Raw genomic sequence first — 12,091 nt, 5'->3', positions numbered from 1 at the left:
CAATCTTATTCATAATTGCATCAAAAAGAAGAAAATACCTAGGAATAAATTTAACCAAGAATGTAAAGGACCTGTACTCAGAAAATCATAAGACACTGTAGAAAGAAATTGAAAAAGATACAAATGAGTGGAAGCATATACTGTGTTCATGGGTCGGAAGAATTAAAATGTCCATACTTGCCGTAGACCAATTCCAGCATGTCATAATCTCAAGAGTTTCATCAAAAGGTTGATGAAACTTGGGGACTCAACAGGGTTGAGTGACACATGTAGTCACCTGTTGGGAATGGCTGAAGGCATTTCCCCAAACCTGAATAGGAAACTGATTGTGGCTGCCAGACAGCTAAGGGCATCTTAATCTACATGTTATTGCCTCCTACTGGCCAAACATCTGAACAGCCATAGGCTAATTCCCCCATTCTGATAATGCTTCTGTGCCCTTTGAAACCTTACCCCTTGAAGTGTATTATCTCCACCTTGCCTTAAGGCAATTGTATTAATAAAAGCAAGGGTCCAAGACAAGGTCCTCTGACCCCCAATACCTTTCAAAATTATAACTCGTCTCCAGACTCTTTATTAGTCTCTGGATTTCTATGTCATCTGTGCACAGCCTTTTCCAGATTCCTGAACCCTTCTTGATGCTGGGACAAGAACCTCAGCATAAATAGACGCCTGAAGTGGGACCTTCTGAACCCTGGAAGCACCAGCAGAAATGGCGCCCGAGCACCGACAATAACTGGCAACACCACCATTAATGGCGTTGGACATCTGGAAAAGAAGGATTTGCCTGCGTGGAAACAACACCAATAATGGTGGTAAGAGTAACTATGCATAGAGCCCATGTTAGCCTCAGAAGCCCGCGGATCCGCAAGTGCATGGGTGATACTTTGTGTTTAAGTCAGATTATTATGGGGAAAAATTTGATAAGAAGGCAAAATTATAAAGAAATTGGAATATCAAAAGGTACTCTTTTAAATCAGGCTGAAAAAAAGAGTGCCATGGTCATCCTTAATGTGGTTTCTTGTTCAAATTAAAATCTTAATTCGTATTTGGAATCTAAATCTGTAATAAGAAATGAAAACCCGCTGCCGAATCCGTCTCTGGTGCAGAGAGATTCAAAGGTGGCAGGAGAGGGCAGAGCTATAAGCTCTCCCACAATGAGATTACCTAATGTTTTGTTTAAAAATTACCGGAGAACATCTTATGATAACCAAATTTTGGCTAAGATAACCTTGGGTCCTAGCTACTACTTTGGAAATCGAAATAGGAAAATATTTAAAATATGTCTTTTTCTATTAAGCAGGACTTTGGGAAAAAATACGCCTCCAGGTCACTTGCTGAAACTTCCCCCAAAGCAAGATGTGGGGAAGGGAAGAAAGGAGCACATGGGGATCCAATGCTAGCCTCCCTTCCCCCAACAGAACATGCAGGTAGGCAAAAAATTTCCTGCCAGTGGCAACTTCTAAAGACAAGCTTGTTCCTGGGTTCCCATCCTTGGGGCTAGTCACTTCCACCTATAGCAAAATCTTAAAAAAAGAATGTGGTCAATTTACATCTGAAAAGACCAGGTAGGCCAAAACCTGTTTTGCAAAGCTCAAACTCAGTTTTCGAAGCCCCTAGCAACTTGAAACTTTAAAGTTTGCTTAATTAAATAAAAAACTTGTTCAATAATCTGAATTTGCCTCATGAAAAATCTAGAGGACAGAATTGAATCCAATGATTGTGTCTTATATTTTTGAAGTTTATTCTTAAAATTTTTAAAGTATTATTAATCTAAAGAAATGCTAAATATTTGACTTGCCAGATCTAAAAGCTTTTGGAAAAAATTGGGATATATTATAGCTGTAATAACTAAATTCCTAAATTATAGAAATTTACTTTTAAGACAATCTTGTGTTTTCTATGAAAAATTAGAAATTCAAAATGTTACTCATTAGTCTAATTAAAAAGAGGATTAATTCTGTGATCCCAACCGAAATTTTTAATGCAAAAACCAGTTGTTATGCCCATATTTCAAGATCCCCAGCAGACCAACAGGGAGCCAGCCAGTCCGATGCAAAAGCAAAGAGTCCTTTATATTTCAAGCTAGCTTGAGTTCCCCGTCCACCATACTCACTGACACAACGGCAAGCCAAGTGGCCGAGAGAGAGACAGAACCCCGCATAGAGACGGGTTTTAAAGGGGGGGTTGGAGTAAGGGGAGGAGAAAGGACTGTGCTCTGCCGATTGGCCAGGCGCAAGTTGGTGTCTTGTTCCTGGGTGTGGCTAGCAGAGTATTAGACTTCTGGGAAGAAGCTCCTTGCCAAGCACATGGCCAAGGTAAGATGGAGGACGTAGCCCTTAACCTGGGGCAAGATGGAGGGCCTAGCCCTCGCCCTTTCATTCCCCCCCTTTGTCTTAGAACTTCTGGCTCAATCATGAGACGGACTGCATTCCTATTCCACCGTTGCTAGAGGCCCGTACTGGGCATATCTTAACAAATGGTCTGGTGGAAGGGAAAGAAACCATTTTAGCTTTAACAACTTCTATTGAAATAGGATTTTTCTTCTTAAAACTCCTCCATGGCTATCAAAAAGCCAAATCAAGATTAATTTATCTACTGTCCTGATGTTTGCATAAACACAACAAGAATGGTAACTGACTACCTTTGCTGGAATCTCATGGTTGAATCTTAATGTGCCCCGTAGGGCCAGGAAGCCAAGCCATCCAGCTGCCATCAGGCCTGCCTGCAGTATCTGCTGAGTTAGGTGAATCCCTCACCTGTAGCAACTCCACCTGAGCCCACGCTCCAGGCTTTAAGGCCCATCTCAGTAGCCCTCCTACTTGTTGCGGCCCAGAGTGTGTGGGGGTTCCGCAGGGATGCAGAGGCATCTTTACTGCTCCCCTTCTACTCTGACCAACCGCCAGTGATGGTAGGGCATGGGCCTGATGCTCCAGCTCCAGCCATCTTCAGGGATCCCAAGCAGGATACCAGGCTTTCTTCGTGGCATTTTTACTGGCTTCAAGTCTTTAGAGCTCAGACAGGGCTCTTTAAAACATGATACTCCAGTCAAAGTTTTCTGTTAATGAAACCACTATTAGAAACTGGTCTTATTGAATCTATGAAAAGAGATGTATTGCCATGATTTACTTATCATTGCCAGATTTCGGAGGAATTACATAAGGAGAAAAACATACTGATCTACTCTAAGATTTTCTGACTTTCCTTGCTAATTCTTTTTCATGGATTTAAAACAAAACAGCAACTGTTGGTACAAAACTTTCTTTCTATGCATAACCATGCCTTAGACCTTCTATTCTAAACAGGCCTTTTCCAGCTTACTACCCTTGACATGGGCATGGTCACAAAGGCCTGCAAGACAGGATTACAGGCTGCCAACTGTTAGCTGCCTCTCAACAGAGACCAAAACCTGATGGGCACCATTCCTGCCCATTTGGGCACCTGTCCTCATGGCAGCTAGCCATCCTTTGGGGGTCACCCCACATAGTTCCCTTCCGGGACAGCCAGCACACATTCAAACCTGCAAGAGAATTAAAGGTCAATATAACATAGCAATACAATGAAACATGATATTGGCATCATGGCCGCTTCAGGCAGCCAAATCCTACTAAAGTCTATTCTTGACCTTCCTATAAATTGTCCTTGTCTCTTTGGAGCCATGTCCATGAAGATGCAGGCATCATCTAAGTCTATTACACAGTATTGTGGGGGCTCCCGGGAGCAGGTGTGATCGCGAGCAATGTTACCAGCATCAGGCAGGTCGAGCACACCATAGCAGGTTGTGTTGATCTCGATCGATGCTCCATTTGGTGACGAAGTCTTTCCGGATCACAGATGGGTATGCTGACCGGACGTGGGTGTGATGAACCCAGGTCGAGACGCCGTCTATCTATTTTGAGAGCAGTGGGGGTCGTCAGCACCACGGAGTAGGGTGTAGGGACCTTTCCATTGAGGCTCCAGGTGGTGCCTTTTGACATAGACCCAATCTCCTGGTCTGTGCTGATGAGGAGTTGGGGTTGGGCCAGTCTCCTGGATGGCGACGAGGCGCAGCCAAATGTCCTCGTGTGACCTCTGGAGCCCTCTCAAGGAAAGAGACAGTTCTTGCAGCAAGAAAGTCAGCTTTAAGGTTAGGAATGATATGGGGTGGCCTGCCAAACATGACAGGAGAGCCACCCAGTCCCCGCCAGTTTCCATGGTTCGTTTCTACCAGTTCCCTTTGTGGCAGAGCAGCAACCAGACCTCTTTCAAGGGAGTGCGCTAGGAGGGGGTATCAGCCCCTCCTTTGCTAGCAGCAACAGGTACCAAACCCTTTCAGTACACTGGACCAGCTTCATTCCCGCCTATCTTTACAGATTCCAAGGCCTATTGTCTTCCTTTAACCAGCAAGCCAAATGACACTGGCCTGTATTATTTAATTCAGCACAGGCAGGGGGAAGGGCCCATTAAATCTTTGCCTTGAGGAACTGTGAGCCCCACCCTTAAATGTCCCAATCAGACTAGAAAAGCCACAAATACCTTTTAAATTTACCCCAGAATTAAAAAATCCCAACTCAGCACAGAATGTCACATAGCAAATCAAAGTTCCCAGACTTACACCTTTTCAGTGAACAAATATCTTTATAGTCTTGGGCTCTTGAGCAGATAACAGGAACACCGCCCAAATCCCCTGATGGGGGCCTGACAGGAACAGATGTGGGGGCCTTTCCCACATCCCAGGACAGGATTCTTGACCTATGTCTCATTCAGATAGAAATGGTTTTCATCACAAACAAACAAACAAATCCAAAACCAAAAACCAAGAAAACCAAGGCCAGAAGTACCCTCTGATGTTTCAGGGGTACCAAGGAAGGAGAAGGTAGGCAGTGTCCAGCCCTTCTCACAATCCACCACCAGTGACCAGTTTAAGCTTACTGGCCTAACAATTTAATTAATATCTCTTAATAATTATAAAAAATATATAATCTTTAAATCATATATACATATATATATTTGATGGTTTTTCCACACTGAATTTCAAGGATCATAACAGAGGAATGATTTTTGAAAAGCTCCAAAGGCCCAGAGTAATTCAAAAAGTTTATTCTCTCTTCTTAAAGGATTTTTTAATTAAGCCAATTTAACATACTTGAAATCACATGGAAAGCTTTATCAAATAAAAATTAATAAATATATTTTAAGTTTTTGCCTCTAAAAAATGGCAAAATGAGTTATTTTGTTTAATATCTCTTAAAATACAGCAATAGAATTTTAAGATGTAATTTAAAAAACAAAAGCTCTCACTGCCTGCATTTTAAATTAGGCTGGAGGTGGGGCAGCATTTGCGCCTTGTGAATCAGACATAAAAGTTTACTAAATTTACTTGCCTTGCTTTATCAATAAAAACGCCTACTTAAATTACTTAACAAATTAACTTTTAAAAAATATAATCAAGATCTCACATAAATTAAGTTATATAAGAAGCCAATATCTTTGTAAGCAATTTAATCCTAGTAAAGTAAATTCTTCTAAAAGTTACTGAAGGCTTCATATGATCCCTCTGTATATACAAATAAGCCAAAGGAATACTCTTAAAAATATTATTCTAAATTTAATAAAAAGAAGAAATTTTAAAATCTCTTTCACTAATATTTACAAAATAAACTAAAAATTATTAAAATACCAAATCTGAAAATAAGTACAGTCATCATAAATGTGTAATGACTTAAAATACATGGCCTTGTGGCACTATCAAACAACATCCAAAAAGCAACCATGCCTGTTGCATAGTTGCTTGGTGTAAAAGAAAGACAAAGGTTTTTTTTTTATTATTAAAATTCTCCAAGTATAGCCTGGAAATTACTCTGCAGGAAAATAATAAAAAAAGGTTTTTCCTTCAAACATCTAAAGGACTGTAATTAAAAATTAATTATATGAGGCCTCATATAAAAGGTAAATAAATTATGTTTTTGCCTCCCTAAATATAGCTAATGTAAAATTACTCAAAGACTAATTACAAAAATTTAATTAATGTCACTTATTGTCTATAACTTAAGACAAATAAAGTTAATAATAATAATAATAAACGTTATTTCAGACTAATTTAAATTGGCTAATTGAAATAAGTAAATATTCAAAAACTTAATTATACCAGACAGGAAACTGTTCAAATATTAACTAAAATATTTTCATTGATAATTCATCTTATAAAAATTGCTTAATGTACAATAAATCCAAAACAGTCATATTTCTATGCAAAAAATTAAAAAAGTTATCAAGACTGCATTGCAAAATTTCCAAAATCCTCCTAATATTTAAATAAAAAAAGGGGGGGATAGTGGAATAATGCCCTGTAAATAAAAGCCTTAATTGCTTTAAATTTTTACTTGAAAATGATTTTTATTTGTAATGCTAATCACAAGACACCCATGGTGTCAAAATAAGACAAAGGAAAATTGTTTGGCAAAAAATGTAAAGGATCCCAAGTCTAATATATAGAATTGATTCGTTTATTAACCTTTGGTCGAGAATATGGTTGTATATTTCCAGAAAACTCCTCCAAGCCCATGTGGATTCCTGCAACAACGGATTACAGAGAGGAACTGAAGGGACTGCTCCAGCCACAGAATAGCAGTGGCCCCATGAGATAACAAGAGAAGCAGTCCAGAAATGAAGATGGTGAAGACGCCTCGCCATGCTAACAGTCAGCAACTGTGTGTTGCTGCAGGGTGCCCAGGACCAAACCAGAGAAGGTCGGACCTGCATTGCCACCATTTGTCCACCACCCAGAACTGAAATATCATTGCTGACATGTACACCTAAGAACTGTTGGACATTGAAATTGGGACTCTAAAAACTGTTGGCTCAAAAAGAAACTTACTGCAAACTGATTCCTTTAATGCCTGTCAGCAATAAAGGGACATGTTAGAACTCTGTCCTTTCCATTGAATTTAAAAATCTTAAAACACATTCTTGTTAAATTTTAAATAATAAAAAAGGGCGATATGCCATAGACCAATTCCAGCATGTCATAATTTCAAGAGTTTCATAAAAAGGTTGATGAAACTTGGGGACTCAACAGGGTTGAGTCACACATGTAGTCACCTGTTGGGAATGGCTAAAGGCATTTCCCCAAACCTGAACAGGAAACTGATTGTGGCTGCCAGACAGTTAAAGGGCATCTTAATCTACATGTTATTGCCTCCTACTGGCCAAACACCTGAACAGCCGTAGGCTATTCCCCAAACTGACAATGCTTCTGTACCCTTTGAAACCTTACCCTTTGAAGTGTATTATCTCCGCCTTGCCTTACGACAAATTGTGTTAATAAAAGCACCGGTCCTAGACAAGGAGGGACTCTTCAGTTCCTTAGCTGAAGGTCCTCTGACTCCCAATGCCTTTCAAAATTATAACTCGTCTCCAGACTCTTTATTAGTCTCTGGATTCCTATGTCATCTGTGCACAGCCTTTTCCAGATTCCTGAACCCTTCTTGGTGCTGGGACAAGAACCCTGGCACATACTACCCAAATAAATCTACAGATTAAATACAATTTCTATCAAGATATCATGACATAATTCACAGAACTAGAGCAAATATTCCAAAAAAACAACAACAACTAACTAACAAACAAAAAATCAAAGAAGAGCAACAGAGATCTTAAGAAAGAAGAACAAAGTTGGAGAAATCATGCTACCTGATATCAAGTTATATTACAAGGCCATGATAATCAAAACAACATTGTGCTGGCATAGAATAGACATGGAGATCAAGGGAACAGAATAGAGAGCCCAAAAATAAAGCCACATCTTTATAGTCAATTAATAATAATTTTTACAAAGAAAGCAAAAACATGCAATGGGCTAAAGATAGCCTATTCAGGCTCTGGCCAGTGTGCTTCAGTTTGTTGGAACATCATGCCATATACCGAATGGTTGAAGGTTTGATTCACAGTCAGGGCACATGCCTAGTTTTCGGGTTCAATCTCAGGGGAAGCCTATGGAAAGGCAACCAATTGATGTTTCTTTCTCACAATGATCTCTCTCTCTTTCCATCTTTCCCTCCTTTTTTCTCTTTCTAAAATCAATATGCATGTTCTCAATTAAGGATTATAAATAAATAAATAAATAAATAAATAAATAAATAATAAAAAATATAGTCTATTGAATAAATAGTTTGGGAAAATTGGAAAGATATGTGCACAAAATGAAACTATATCAGTTTCTTACACCATGCACAAGAATAAACTAAAATAGATCAAATACTTAAATGTTAGACTCTAAACCAGGGGTGGGCAAACTTTTTGACTCAAGGGCCACAATGGGTTCTTAAACTGGACCGGAGGGCCGGAACAAAAGCATGGATGGAGTGTTTGTGTGAACTGATATAAATTCAAAGTAAACATCATTACATAAAAGGGTACAGTCTTTTTTTTTTTTTTTTTTTTTTTTTAGTTTTATTCATTTCAAACGGGCCGAATCCGGCCCTTCGGGCCTTAGTTTGCCCACGACTGCTCTAAACCATAAAAATCTGAAAAGAAAACATAAGCAGTAAAATCTTAGACTTCTCTTGTAGCAATTTTTTTTTCTGATAAATTTCCTTGGGCAAGGGAAACAAAACAAACAAACAAAAATAAACAAATGGGAGTGCATCAAACTAAAATATTATGCACAGAAAGGAAACCACCAACAAAATGAAAAGACAACCCACTGTATGGGAGAACATACCTATCAATGATACATCTGATAAGGCGTTAATATCCAAAATTTATACAGAACTTATAAAAAATCAACACCTAAATAACAAAAAACTCAATTAAAAAACGGGCAAAGGTTCTGAGTAGATACCTCCAAAGAGAACATGCAGATAGTCAATAGCCATAGGAAAAGATGCTCAATGTCACTAATCATCAGAGAAATGCAAATTTAAACCACAGTGAGCTATCACCTCACACCTGGCAGAATAATCATCATCAATAAATCAACAAACAAGTCTTGGCAAGGATGTGAAGAAAAGGGAACTCTAATGCACTGTTATTGGGAATGAAGATTGGTGCAGCCACTGTGAAAAGCAGTATACAGTTACTTAAAAAAAAATGGAACTTTCTTATGACCCAGTGATTCTACTTCTGGGAATTTATATGAAGAAAATGGAAACAAAAATTCAAAAGAATACATATGCACTCTTGTGTTTATTGCATCACTATTTACAATAGCCAAAATTTGGAAGCAACTCAAGCATCCATCAGTAGATGAGTAAATAGAAAAGGTAAGTCCACAGATGGCTGGTTGGTGTGTCTCAGTTGTGTAGAGCATGATACCATACACCAAAAGGTGACAAGTTTGATTCCTGGTAAGGACACATATCCAGATTTGGGGATCAAACTCTGTTCAGGGCACTTACAGGAGTCAAGCAATCAATGTTTCTCTCTTGCATTGATCTTTATTTCTTTCTTTCTTTCCCTCCGTCCTCTCTCCTCTCTCTAAAATAAATAAAAATCTGTGGTACATTTACACTAGGGAATGCTACTCTGTGCTGAAGAAGAAGAAGAAGAAGAAGAAGAAGAAGAAGAAGAAGAAGAAGAAGAAGAAGAAGGAGAAGGAGAAGAAGAAGAGAGAGGAATCTTACCCTTTAGTAGGGCATGGATGGACCTGGAGATCATTATGTTAAGTAAAATGAGCCAGTCAGAGAAAGACAAGTACTATATGATTCCACTCATATGTGGAACCTTATGAACAAAACGAACTGAGAAAATAAAGACAGACCCATAGATAGAGAGCAGGCTGACAGCTGTTGGGGAGTTGGGGGGTGGTGGGGTCTCTGGGGAAGGTGGAGCAATTGAGCAAAAATGAAAAAAAAGGAAAAGAGCTCATGGACATGGACAGCAATGTGGTGAGTGCTGGGAGGGGGAGGTGAGAAGGGGAGATGAAGGAAGGTATAAGATGGGTAAATGGTGGTGGATGGAGACTTGACTTGGGGAGGTAAACACACAATACAGTGTACAGATGATATGTTGTAGAGTTTTGCACCTGAAATCTGTATAATGTCACCCCAATAAAAAATAACCTATAATCAGTTTTTAGTCTTACAAGCTCTTAACTCAGACTTATAAGCTGAACTACCTCTTATAATATGTGTACCCTGGAAAACCTGTTTAAACTCTCTGTGCCTTAATTTCCCCATCTGCAAAAGCATATGACTATGATACTACATAGAGGGTTATCATGGGGATTAAAAATTTTAACATATGTAAAGATTTTTAGAACTGTGCTTTGTATACAGTATAGTTAACATTTAATTATTTTTATCATTATTACAATATTTTAGTCTTCTGGAAAATTGAAATTGTTCATTGAAGATCTAGCTATATTGTGAACTGAAAAGCTAACTAACAGCTACCACTGTTTTGGAAGATGCTACCTTCTGTTCTGCACAATAGCACTGGGTAAGCAGCCTGTATATAGCACAAATATTTAGATAGGCCCATGAAGTAAGCAATGGAATTAAGGGTCCAGGGAAAGATATCTCTCTACTACTTCTATTAACCTATTCTCAAATTTATTTTCCCAAGTCTTTGTGCATCTGTACTTTTTAGGTAGATGTTTTATTAACCCAAGGGAAGAATGCTTCCTCCACTCGCCTCAATAAATTATACTACTCAGCTCAGAAGCTGAACCTGTCACAGGGCTATTTCAGGCTTCTTACAACATTCAGAGAAGCAAGTACAAAGGGAGCCTATGGGGAACCCAGTTTAAATGCACGCGGGCAAGTGTACTGCCTTAGACATCTTTTATTGTTAAAAACAGCAATAAGCACTACTCATTGTTTATAGGCAGAACACTTACCTCTTAAAAAGCTTTGTTCCACCTGAACCACAAATATGCACCAGCTGAGGCACTGTCTAAAGGTGAGGACAAGCATCACACCATCTCACTCAGATGTGGAACCTAATGAACGAAATAAGCTATGAACCAAATAGATCCAGACACACAGAAGCATGGAACAGACTGCAGAATCTCAGAGGGAAGGCGGGGGAGGATGGGTGGGTGGTAAGAGATCAACCAAAGAACTTGTATGCATACATGCATAACCCATGGACACAGACCAGGGGTCCTCAAACTTTTTAAAGAGGGGGCCAGTTCACTGTCCCTCAGACTGTTGGAGGGCCGGACTATAGTTAAAAAAAAAAAAAAAACTATGAACAAATTCCTATGCACACTGCACATATCTTATTTTGAAGTAAAAAAACAAAACGGGAACAAATACAATATTTGTATTTGCATGTGGCCCACGGGCCGTAGTTTGAGGACCCCTAGACAATAGGCTAGTGAAGGCCTGGGGTTGGGGCAGGAAGGCTAGAAGGGGTCAATGGGGAGAAAATGGGGACATATCTTTCAACAATAAAGATTTTAAAATAAAAAAAAAATCCAGTTATGAAAAATAAAAATAAATAAAGGAAAGATACATAGATAGCAGCATTGCAAGCATCATAACAAGTTACAAAGGGCTTAAGTATTTGTCAGAACTGTAATATATGTAAATATAGCTGTATTTATTACATATACTCATAACATATGCACATATATATTTGTTCTATATTAGTAGTATAGCAAAGTTGAAAGAATCAAAAGGAGGAATAGAAACATCAACAATCAGCACAGTAAAACACTTCATACGTATCTCTTTTTATTACTTTACTCACACCTTTATCTCATTTCTTATAATGAATGGCTAATGAAAAGAAAAATAATTCAGCACTGTATGACTTTACACAGGAACTGTAATTAAATGCTAACCCACTGCATAAAACATGGAACCCCCAGGCCTATAGTGGTGATTTCTTTAAGTTTCCTGAACCCAGCGACAACTAACAATTTTTATCAAACAGAAAAAAAAAATGAAAGGGTTGCATTATTGTTCCCCTGGCTGACAAGCTCATCAATTGATACATTTTCTCTATGTGATGCATTGACTCAAACCAGAATGTAGCAACTAAAATACCTACACTTATGAGTCTCAGAGTAGGTTGAGCTACTCCAGGGGATTATTCCGTGGTCTCACCAGGGGAATTACCAATGAGATGGCAACAGGCCCACCCTCCCAGAGAGTGATATTTA

General features: G+C 38.8%; 1 long non-coding RNA gene across 1 annotated transcript; it reads left to right on the top strand.

The window, feature by feature from the left end:
• Positions 1 to 624: 624 nt before the first annotated feature.
• LOC139015755 (uncharacterized) lies at positions 625 to 9,754 on the top strand. Its single transcript, XR_011472489.1, has 3 exons — positions 625 to 815; positions 1,304 to 1,430; positions 9,494 to 9,754. It is a non-coding gene; the product is annotated as an uncharacterized lncRNA (long non-coding RNA).
• Positions 9,755 to 12,091: the final 2,337 nt, after the last annotated feature.

Source organism: Myotis yumanensis, unplaced genomic scaffold (genome assembly GCF_028538775.1).
Source record: "Myotis yumanensis isolate MYYU_CA2020_CCGP unplaced genomic scaffold, mMyoYum1.0.hap1 SCAF_8, whole genome shotgun sequence".
Taxonomy (NCBI): domain Eukaryota; kingdom Metazoa; phylum Chordata; class Mammalia; order Chiroptera; family Vespertilionidae; genus Myotis; species Myotis yumanensis.
This window is presented reverse-complemented; position numbering and strand designations above follow the sequence as displayed.